General features: G+C 45.5%; 1 long non-coding RNA gene across 1 annotated transcript in view; it reads right to left on the minus strand.

Moving 5' to 3' along the window:
* Positions 1-680: 680 nt before the first annotated feature.
* LOC138283261 (uncharacterized) overlaps positions 681-12,108 on the minus strand; it is a 41,011-nt gene continuing 29,583 nt past the window's right edge. Inside the window, exons 2-4 of the long non-coding RNA XR_011201158.1 lie at positions 9,093-9,158; positions 3,285-3,351; positions 681-806 (exon numbers count right to left, since the gene is read on the minus strand). This is a non-coding gene — a long non-coding RNA (uncharacterized lncRNA). The remainder of the gene's footprint in view (positions 807-3,284; positions 3,352-9,092; positions 9,159-12,108) is intronic.

A 12,108-nucleotide genomic window follows, 5' to 3' on the forward strand; every position in this document is an offset into this window, starting at 1 on the left:
TTACCTGCAGTACCTTTCAAATGAGATATTACATGTAGAATTTGAACCTGTGGTTCTTAAAATAAAAGATATTTTTCTATAACAAAAACCTATTGGCCTGGAATTGTTTCTGAGTGTGTGTTCCTCATTTATTGCTTGTGTGTATGTACAACAAATGCTTAACACTACTCCTTTGATAAGCCTACTGCTCGACCACACTACCACAAAATAGAGCATTAGTATTATCTCTTTTTGCCACTATCTTACCTCTAAGGGGAACCCTTGGACTCTGTGCATACTATTCCTTACTTTGAAATAGTGCATACAGAGCCAACTTCCTACACTTAGTAAGAATTTGGGAAATGTATACAGTTTTGAGAACACAATAGACCTTAAAAAGGATGCTGTTCCTAAAGTCCACAGGGTTAGAAGTGTACCTTTAACAGTAAGAGAGGAAGTTTCCAGTGAATTGGACAAATTGGTGGGTATGGGGGTTACAGAATCTTCTGAATGGATTTCTCCCTTGGTCGTGGCATGCCACAGCAATGGTAAGATCAGGTTGTGTGTGGACCTTCGCCATTTAAATGAGAACATTGTGGTGGATTGTTTTCCCCTTCCTAAAATAAATGAAATGGTGACATTCCGCAAGGATGCTAAGTGGTTCTCCAGAATTAACTTGTCATCAGCATACCCCGGGTTTCGTTAGCCCCATCTTCTCGCCAGTTGATGCCATTCATAACAGCAGTTGGATATTTCCACTTCAAGAGGATGCCTTTTGGACTGGCATCTGCTGCTGTTGTGTTCCAGAGGTTGATCCACAAACTGTTCTGCAAGAAAAGTGCTGTTTAGTTCTTCCAGGATGACATCTTATTTTTTGGGGAAAACAAAGAAATTCATGATGCAAGGTTACAGAAAGTGTTAGGTATCTTACAGGAACACCACCTAACCGTTGAACACTCTAAATGTAAATTTGCAGAAAGGTCTGTGACTTAACTTGGTTATGTAACTGAAGATGATGGAGTCAAACCCAAACCATCTCTAGTGGATGCAATTGGAAAATGTCCGGCACAAAGCAGTAGGGAGGAGGTAAGATCATTTTTGGGCGTGGCAGAGTACTGTGCAAAATTCATCCCTAGGTTTACAGAATGCACTTACAATATCAGGCAACCGCTGAAAAACAAAACTAAATTTGAGTGGACACAAAACTGTGAGGATAATTTATGGAAAATCAAATCATGCCTTTCCATTACTGCTAGTTTAAGCAATTTCAATCCTGAAGGAAGTAACATCTTTACTACTGAACCCAGTAATAAGGGTTTGGGGCTTTGTTGACACAGAAAAATAAGGAGATGCGGGCACTGTGAATTCTTTTGCTTCAAGGTCTTTATTCCCAGCTAAGGAAAAATATCCTATAATCCTATAATTGAAAGGGAAGCCTTGGCATGTGCATGTGCATTGGACCATTTTAGAGTGTTCATATGGGGCAAACCCCTAATCATACGGTGTGACCACTAGTCTTTGCTGAGACTGTTAACTACAGAAGGAACAGTGAATGCTTCTGTGAGACTCGCCAGACTATCCATGAGAACGCAAGACTATGGCGGTCATTCCTACATTGGCGGGCGGCGGTCGCCGCCCGGCAAGCGGTAACCACTGAATGACTGCACCGCGGTCAAAAGACCGCGGCGGCCATTCTGGCTTTCCCGCTTGGCCGGCGGGCGACCGCCAGAAGGCCGCCCGCCGGCCCAGCGGGAAACCCCCTTCTACGAGGATGCCGGCTCCGAATGGAGCCGACGGAGACGAAGGGGTGCGACGGGTGCAGTGGCACCCGTCGCGATTTTCAGTGTCTGCTTTGCAGACACTGAAAATCTTAGTGGGGCCCTGTTAGGGGGCCCCTGCAGTGCCCATGCCAGTGGCATGGGCACTGCAGGGGCCCCCAGGGGCCCCACGACACCCGTTACCGCCATCCTGTTGGATGGCGGTAAGGGGGTCGGAATCCCCATTCCCTGGGCCAGGGGTAAACCGGCGGGAAACCGCCGGTTGCCCTTTTCTGACCGCGGCTTTACCGCCGCGGTCAGAATGGCCAAGGAAGCACCGCCAGCCTGTTGGCGGTGCTTCCTTCATTTTAGCCCTGGCGGTCGCCGACCGCCAGGGTTAGAATGACCCCCTATGTTTCCAAAATTGTCTATGTACCAGTGAAGGACAATGTTGTTGCTGATTGTTTATCTCATTTACCTGCTCCTTTAGAAGAATGTGTGAATTATGTGTTGGATGATTTTCAAGTAGCACTAGTCCATGATTGTTGTATGCCACTGATAAAGAAAGAACAGTGGAACATCAGAATATCAGAAGGATTCTGTTTTGGGAGAAGTAGCCAAGTTTACTCAGAATGGGTGGCCAAAGAAAGACCAATTTAGTAGAGAGGTGAGAATATTTTGGGAGGTCCGAATGGAACTTTCCAGGGATAATGAGGTGATTTTAAGAAGTGTAGGAAAGTACCCTCTTTCTTGGCATGGTTACCCCCATTTTCTGCCTTTCGTGAGTGTGTTTGACTGTGTTTACTGGGATCCAGCTAACCAGGACCGCAGTGATTATGCTCTTTCCCTTCAAACATGGTTACTTGAACCTCTTTCACTCCACATTTGGCATACTGATGCCCCCATGTAAGTCCCTAGTATATGGTACCCAGGTACCTAGGCATTGGGGTACCAGGGTATAACAGGCTGACTGTTACGAACGACCCCATTAATCGAATGGGGCCGATAAACAAGTGCCCCGGGGGCACTTTGAATATCCTCCCGTCTCTCTTGCAGTGTGCAAACCCGGAAGTAAAGGGTTGCACGGAGACGCCGGAGGAAAGAAATACAGTTGGAGAAGAAACAGAAGGGGGAACGCCATCAGAGGAGGTGCGGGAAGAAGACGCCGGAACAAGGACGGAAGGGACCGAGGAACAGAAGATCGAGGAGACCACTGCGACTGCAACGGAGAGAGCTTGGGGACCGGAGTCCTCCGGCAGAGCTGTCGCAAAGGAAGAAAACACCAACACCACCCGCCACGTCTCTCAGAATTGCCAAACCTGTATTCTTATGTCACGGGTATGAAGGGAGGGGAGGAGGAAGAAGCCTAATAGAGGAGAAACAGGGAAACGGAAGTGAAAAGAGCATAAAAAGGGATTTGTTTTCTTTGTTTTGCACAAGCGCTTGAGCACTCAAATTCAAACTACATATCTTCACTCTTAGGCACAACCTCACACCCCTCCCCCTCACAGATAAGGAAAAGGCACAGAGAAAATCATATATACTTACCTATTCCTATTTTCTTTTGTCCCCGTTTTTCATACCTCTGAGGATAATCCGCTTAAATTGAAGACACCTGTAATAAAGAAGAGACAAAAGGACCATAAATAAAAAAGAGAAGAGGACAACCACAGAGAGAGAGAGAGAGAGAGAGAGAGAGAAAGAAGGACAAACTAACAGAGAACATAAAGAATGAAAGGAATAAAAGAAACAAAGAAAGGAAGAATAAGAAAATTAGTGAAAGAAGGAAGAACAAAAAATCTAGTGAAATAATCAAGAACTCAAAACTAATAAACATTTAGTAAAAACATGCTTGATTTCTGATTTTTGAATCTAAGACTCTGATCCAGACATACGCCCAAAACATATTGGTGTCAGAAGTGGAATTTTGGAAGCGGAAAAAAAAATGGACACCAAACCTACCCTGGAAGATATGATACAACAATTGGCAGAAGGACAAAGACACCTTCAGATGGTATGAGAAGAACAAGTTTGTGAAGCTCGGAGTGATAGAGAAACCCTACAAAATGCAATAAAGAGTCAAGCAACCATAATTGCTAATAACCAATTGGTACATGAAAGTGCTCTACAAAAACTAACAGATACAATTGCCACTACCAGAGTGCACCCCAATGTACCCAGTTCAGTGTTACAAAAGTTTCAAGAAGGGGAAGACCCCAATGCATTTTTTACTAATTTCGAAAGAGTTGCTTCTTTGGCAAACTGGCCTCAAGAACGATGGGGTCAATATATAGCCCCTCCTTTGACAGGGACTTTACAGTCCGCATACCAGGCGGTAGACCCTGGAGGTACAACTCCCTAGAGGGAAATAAAAAAAGCTATTTTAGAACAAGTGGGTTATGATACAGAATACTACAGAATAAAATTCCACAAAACAAGGTGGTTACCCATGGAAAACCCTAGAGCTCTTTATTATCGAGTACAGGATCTAGGATTAAAATGGCTAGGGCCAATTGGAACAAATAGGGAAGAAATCATACAAATTATTTTATTAGAACAATACTTAGAGGCCCTTCCTTCACAAACACGTAATTGGGTAAAACAGCATCCCAACATTAATACCACCACAGCCATAGACCTGGCCTGCGCATTTCATAGAGCTCCAGAATTTAGGGGCAGCCATCAAAAGGGACCATCACTTGGAACGAAACCCTATTTCAAGGCACAGGTAATGAAAGAGACTGAAGAAAGCACCAGTATACGTGTCCCAGATAGAGAACCCAACCAGGCACCCCAATGTTATAACTGTGCAGAGTGAGGCCATATAGCTCGTAATTGTCCCCATAAAATGTCCAAACCCGAACCAATGAAAATCGGTGTTACCCGAGGAAGGGTACTGTTTACAGCCCGAGGAACAACTCACTTTATGAAAGACTTGTTAGTCAATCAGAGCAACACTAGAGTTCTAGTTGACTCTGGCTGTAGTCAATCAGTATTTAAGGCGGATTTGGTAAACCGTGAACAAATAAAGGTTGATGAATTTGTTTCAATATGCTGTATTCATGGAGACATGCAACACTATCCCTTGGCTGAAGTTCAAGTAGAATGGAGAGGAAAAGAAGGATCTCTCGCAGAAGGAGTCAACCACACCTTGTAGAAGAGATGATCATACTACAGACTACAGTGTTTTTCATGATTTATTAAATAACCTAACACAAAAAGAGGTGTTAAACTCATGGTTAATAGAAGCCCCTTTTAGCCAGTTAACCATTAAGGGAGGCAAAAAAAAGGTGAAGTTATCCAGGTCTGAAAAAAGAGAACAAAAGAGAATACATCGTTTAAACACTACTCCCCCGTCTGTACCCTCATTTCCGACAGAGAAACCTGTCCTAGCTACATTACCAACCTTCTGGGCTAGCCAAAGGGATGATCCCACTTTACATAATGCCTGGGTCACAGCAATGACAGAGAAAAACAGCCAGGTAGGTCCATATTTTATCACCCAGAACGGGTTATTATATAGGGTGACACGCCATGATGATCAGGAGAAGGAACAACTAGTGGTACCCACCCGTTACCATACTCAGGTATTACACTTAGCCAATAGTCAAGTAGGGTGTGGACATTATGGGAGAGAAAAAACAGAAGAATATTTACTCAGGCGTTTCATTGGCCTGGAGTTTTTTCAGATATTCGTAAATTTTGTGCTTGCTGTCCAAAATGTCAACTAGTAAATCCCGGAATAGTCAAGAAAGTTCCCTTATATCCATTACCAATTATTGATATCCCTTTTCCCCCAGTGGGTAGGGACCTTGTAGGACCCTTAATACCGTCATCCAAGGGAAAAAAGTCTATTCTTGTGCTAGTCGATAATGCAACCAGGTACCCTGAGGCGATCCCTCTTTCCAGCATGACAACCAAGAACGTGGCACATGCTATGATCAAGTTTTTCTCCCGAGTTGGGTTTCCCCGTGAATTATTAACAGATCAGGGTACCCCATTTATGTCTAGATTGATGGCCCAAATATGACAGCTGTTAGGGGTAAAACATCTTCGCACATCAGTATATTACCCACAAACAGATGGTTTAGTGGAGAGGTACAATCGATCCATTAAAACAATATAAAAAAAATCCATAGCCGACTCTGGTCGTGACTGGGATAAAAAGCTACCATTAGTGTTTTACGCGATAAGAACACACGTACAGGCTTCAACTGGACATAGTCCCTTTGAACTTGTTTTTGGCTGACAACCCCGAACCGTATTAGGTGTGGCTGCTGAGAGTTGGGAACAGAAAGAGACAGAAGATAAGGAAATTCTAGAATATACACAACAATTAAATGATCAAATACAGACAGTATAGGAGGATGTCAGAATACATCTAGAGGATACCAAGATAGACAGAAGAAGTATTATAATCAAGGAACATCATTAAGAGAAATAAAAGTGGGAGAGAAGGTACTTGTACTTTTACCTAGTTCTGACAACAAGCTCTTAGCAAGATAGCAAGGCCCCTATGAAATAATAGAACAGATAAATCCGGTTACATATCGCCTTAAAATGTCCGAGTCGCCTAGGAAAACACAGATCTATCATATCAACCTATTGAAGAAATGGGAGGAACCAGACATCTCTTTCCCACGTTTAGACACTGGGTATTTTTAAAATAAAGTAAAACCCCTAGACATAACATTATGGGGGTCATTCTGACCCTGGCGGTAAATACCGCCAGGGCCGGGGTCGGCGGTAGCACCGCCAACAGGCTGGCGGTGCACCGCCGGGCATTCTGACCGCGGCGGTACAGCCGCGGCCAGAAGCGGAAAGCCGGCGGTGTACCGCCGACTTTCCGCTGCCCATGGGAATCCGCCATGGCGGCGCAGCTTGCTGCGCCGCCATGGGGATTCTGGCACCCCATACCCCCATCCAGTTCCTGGCGGTTCACCCGCCAGGAACAGGATGGCGGTATGGGGTGTCGTGGGGCCCCTGGGGGCCCCTGCAGTGCCCATGCCAAGGGCATGGGCACTGCAGGGGCCCCCGTAAGAGGGCCCCACAAAGAATTTCAGTGTCTGCTTTGCAGACACTGAAATTCGCGACGGGTGCAACTGCACCCGTCGCACCTTCCCACTCCGCCGGCTCCATTCTGAGCCGGCTTCCTCGTGGGAAGGGTGTTTCCCGCTGGGCTGGCGGGCGGCCTTTTGGCGGTCGCCCGCCAGCCCAGTGGGAAACCCAGAATGACCGCTGCGGTCTTTTGACCGCGGTACGGTCTTCTGGCGGTTCCCGTCAGGGCCTATGTCCCAAACCAGATAATTCGGAACACTTGCTTCCTCATATCAATCCTCACATATCCCCTGAACAACAAGAACAGTTATTAAAGATCCTCGAGCAGAATAAAGGATTATTTTCCTTAAAACCTAGTAAAACCTCTTTGATATATCATAAAATCAAGACAAAAGAAGGGAAAATAGTACGTCTTAGACCCTATCGTATTCCTGAGGCTCGTAGAAAATTGGTAGAACTAAAGGTACAGTCTATGTTACAAAAGGGTATCATTGAACCCTCCATCATTCCCTGGTGTTCACCGGTGGTACTAGTGCCCAAACCGAACGGGACAGTTTGCTTTTGTTTTGATTTTAGACAATTAAATAACATATCTGAGTTTGATACATATCCAATACCAAGAGTGGATGAATTAATTGAACGTCTAGGGAAAAATGTCCACTTTAGACTTAACAAACGGATACTGGCAACTACCCTTAAACCCCACAAATAAGGAAAAGACAGCTTTCTCTACAGCATCAGGGTTATACCACTTCACAGTTCACCCATTCGGTTTACATGGGGCTCTAGCTACGTTCCAACGCCTAATGGACAAGTTATTACGTGTACACACAGGATATGCATCCGCCTATTTAGATGACATCGTCATATATAGTGAGACCTGGAAGGAACATCTACATCATTTATCGGAAGGGTTTCATACCTTAATAGCTGCAGATTTAACTGCAAATCCAGAGAAATGTAATCCTGCCAAAGAGTCCATCTCATATCTTGGCTATATTATTGAAAGGGTACGTATACAACTACAACTTGACAAAGTTGAGGCTATTCTCAAGGTACCACCCCCACAAATGAAAAAATACATTTGATCCTTTCTTGGACTGGTCGGTTACTATTGTAGATTCATTCCTAACTATTCCACCATGGCAACTCCCTTGACAAATCTAAAAAAAGATCAACCCACTAAGTTTAGTGGGCTCACGCCCACCCAACTGAAACTTTCTGAGTCCTTGAAACAGAGACTCACTACCCAACCAGTGTTACGTTGCCCTGATTTTTCAAAACATTTCTATTTACAAACAGATGCTTCTGATGTAGGTATTGGAGCTATTTTATCCCACAAGGATGACGATGGGGTAAATCATCCTTTCGTCTATATCAGCAAAAAACTGTTGCCTCGTGAAACGCATAATCGGACAATTGAGAAAGAATGTTTAGTGATCAAATGAATCCCTACAATATTACTTGCTTGGTCATCCCTTTGTTTTAATTACCGATCATGCCCCTCTTACCTGGGTGGCTAGGAATAAGGACACTAACTCGAGGATTTTGCTATGGTTTATGGAATTGCAACCTTTTGTGTTTCAGGTACAACATTGCCCAGGGAAAGACTTGGTCACCGCAGATTTTGTATCCAGGAATCCTTTGGACTCGGGCCTCGGTCAGCCCTCTCCCAGGGGAGACGTATGTAACAGGCTGGCTGTTACGATTGACCCCACTAATCGAGTGGGGCAGATAAACAAGTGACCCGGGGGCACTTTGAAAAACCTCCCACCTCTCTTGGAGTGCGCAAACCCGGAAGTAAAGGGTTGCGCGGAGACGCCGGAGGAGAGAAATACGGTCGGGGAAGAAACAGAAGGGGGAACGCCATCGGAGGAGGTGTGGGAAGAAGATGCCGAAACGAGGACGGAAGGGACCGAGGAACAGAAGATCGAGGAGACCGCTGCGACCGCTGCGACCGCAACGGAGAGAGCTTGAGGACTAGAGCCCTCCACCGGAGCTGTTGCAAAGGAAGAAAATGTCATCACCACCCCCCACATCCCAGGAGGGATGTGGCTATTACAAGTACGGGCATATTTGCCAAACCTGTATTTTTATGTCACAGGCATGAAGTGAGGGGAAGAGGAAGAAGCCTAATAGAGGAGAAACAGGGAAAAGGAAGTGAAAGAACATAAAAAGGGATTTGTTTGTTTTTTTTGCACTCAAATTCAAACTACATATCTTCACTCTTAGGCACAACCCAACACCCCTCCCCCTCAAAGATAAGGAAAAGGCACAGAGAAAATCCTATATACTTACCTGTTCCCATTTTCTTTTGTCCCCTTTTTCATACCTCTGAGGATAATATGCTTAAATTGAAGAAACCTGTAATAAAGAAGAGACAAGAGGACCATAAATAAAAAAGAGAAGAGGACAACCACAGAAACGGAGAGAAAGAGAGAGAGAGATAAAGAAGGAAAAACTAACCGAGAAGATAAAGAATGAAAGGAATAAAAGAAACAAAGAAAGGAAGAATAAGAAAATTAGTGAAAGAAGGAAGAACAAAAAAACTAGTGAAATAACCAAAGAACTCAAAACTAATAAATATTTAGTAAAAACATTCTAGATTTCTGATTTTTCAGTCTCAGACTCTGACCCAGACATACGCCCACCACACAGGGGATCCCCATGAGCTGCAGCATATATTATGCCACCCATGGGGAGCCCATGTAAATTGTTCTGCAGGCCTGCCATTGCAGCCTGCGTGAAAGGGTGCATGCACCCTTTTTCACTACAGGTCACTGCACCATGTCACTAATTCCCCCCTTTGGCAGGCCCTCCTAGCAAAGAGGGCAGGGTGCAAGTACCTATGAGTAAGGGCACCCCTGCACTAGCAGAGGTGCCCCCACGAACTCCAGTGCCATTTTCATGGACTTTGTGAGGGCAGGGATGCCTTTTTATGTGTGTACTGGACATAGGTCACTACCGATGTCTAGCTACATAATGCTAACTCCGAACCTAGGCATGTTTGGTATCAAACATATCAGAATCATACCCCAATACTGTTGCCGGTATTGGAAGTATGATTCCATGCACTCTGAGGGATCCTTAGAGGACCCACAGCATTGCTCGTTCCAGCCTTCTGGGGTGTTCCAGGCAGCCCAAGCAGCTGCCACCCTCTGACAGGTTACTGCCCTCCTGCTGCTTGAACAGCTCAAGCCCAGGAAGGCAGAACAAAGAATTTCCTTTGGGAAAGGGGGTAACACCCTCTCCATTTGGAAATAGGTGTTAAATGGCTTCGGAGGGGTAGCCTCATCAAGCCACTGGTCTGCTTTGAAGGGCATATTTGGTGCCCTCCATGCATAAACCAGTCTACAACGGTTCAGAGACCTCCAGTCCCTGCTCTGGTGCAAAACTAGACAATGGAAAGGGGAGTAACCACTCCCCTGTCCATCACCACCCCAAGGGTGATGCCCAGAACTCCTCCAGCAGGTCCCTGGGTTCAGCCATCTTGAATCCAAGGATGGCAGGGACCTCTGGGAGCATCTGAGTGGCCAGGTCTGGCAGGTGACATCAGACCCACTCCTGATAGATGTTAACCTGGCTAGGTGACTAACCCCCCTTTCAGGGCTATTTAGGGTCTCTCTCTTGGGTGGGTCCTCAGAATCCTCTGTAATCTCTGCTTCAACTTCTTGCCACTGGAACTGCAACTGGACACTCCAGGAACCGACAATCTGCATCCATGAAGAAGACTCTGCTTGCAACATTGTTTCCACAGCTCCTTCCAGCTTCTGAGACATTTACCTGGCTGTGCATCCTCTGAGGGTGGCAAGTCTTCAGTCTGCATCAGAATGAAGAAGGAATCTCCCTTGGAGAGAAGGAGTCACTCCCCTGCATCCGCAGGCACCAACTGCAACAACGACCGGCTGCATGGATCTCCTCTCATCCTGAGCTGCGTGGAGCCTGTATCATGGGTGCTCGTCCATAGTAGTCCTCTTGGTCCTCTCTGCCAGCTGTCCAACATTGGTGGAGGTAAGCCCTTGCCTTTCCACACAGGATAGTACCCTCGTGCACCGTGTCTCCTGCAGCTGCCAAGGCTTGTTTACAACTCCTCCAAGGGATCTTCAGGCTTTGTGTAGCCCTAATCCCCAGCACTCCTTCTGTGTGCTTCTCCTGCGGCGTGGGACCCTTCTCCAGGAGCGCTGCATGGGCTCGTCTGTGACTCCTGGTTCCTCGTCCAGTGGGTTTTCTGTGGGGCTGCCTCTTCTTCTTTGGACTCTCTTCCTTGCTGAGAGCCCCCCTGGGATTTCCCCCGTGGTTTGAGTCCTCCTGGATCTTGCTCCACTTTTGCTTCACTGCGACTTCTGCCTTTGCCAAGGCTTGTTGGTGGCTTTTCCATGCCACTGACTGACTGCAATCATCCATCCGGCGTGGAACATTGACTGCATCCTCCAGGAACTCTTCACCTGCTCCAGTGCTGCATCCCTACAGTCGACCAACTCCTGCATCCACAGCTGGGTGGGTAGCAGCTCCTACTCCTCTTGGGCTCTCCCCGACTTCTGGACTTGGTCCCTTTCTTCCACAGGTCTTCCTCTTCAGAAATCTACCACTGGTTTCTTGCAGTCGTGTCTGGGTGTTGCATTTTCTTAATTTCATTCCTTCTGGGTGGTTTGGGGAAAATTTAGCAATTTACTCCTTTCCTCCTGATCACTAGGGGGCACTGTGGTATTTACCTTTGGGGTTTCCGAGTACCCCCAGCTCCCCTTTACACATTCCACTTAGCTAGGTAGGGGTCCTGTGTTCGCATTCCATTTTTTTAGTATATGGTTTGGGCTCCCCTTATGGTCACTATTGTGTATTTGCATTTGGACTCTTTTCTATCACTTCCTATACCTATTTCTGATAACTAATGTACATATTTAGTGTGTTTACTTACCTCCTATTGGAGTGTTGCCTATCTAGTGTTTTGATACTGTGTTACTGTAATAAAGACTGTAGGAAGTTGGCTCTGTATGTACTATTTCAAAGTAAGAAATAGCATGCACAGAGTCCAAGGGTTCCACTTAGAGGTAAGATAGTGGCAAAAAGAGATAATTCTAATGCTCTATTTTGTGGTAGTGTGGTCGAGCAGTAGGCTTATCAGAGGGTAGTGTTAAGCCTTTGTTGTACACACATAGGCAATAAATGAGGAACACACACTCAAAGACAATTCCAGGCTAATAGGTTTTTATATAGAAAAATATATTTTCTTAGTTTATTTTAAGAACCATAGGTTCAAGATTTACAAACAATACTTTAAATGAAAGGTATTTCACTTAGGAACTTTAGGAACTTT

Source organism: Pleurodeles waltl, chromosome 3_1, assembly GCF_031143425.1.
Source record: "Pleurodeles waltl isolate 20211129_DDA chromosome 3_1, aPleWal1.hap1.20221129, whole genome shotgun sequence".
Lineage (NCBI taxonomy): Eukaryota > Metazoa > Chordata > Amphibia > Caudata > Salamandridae > Pleurodeles > Pleurodeles waltl.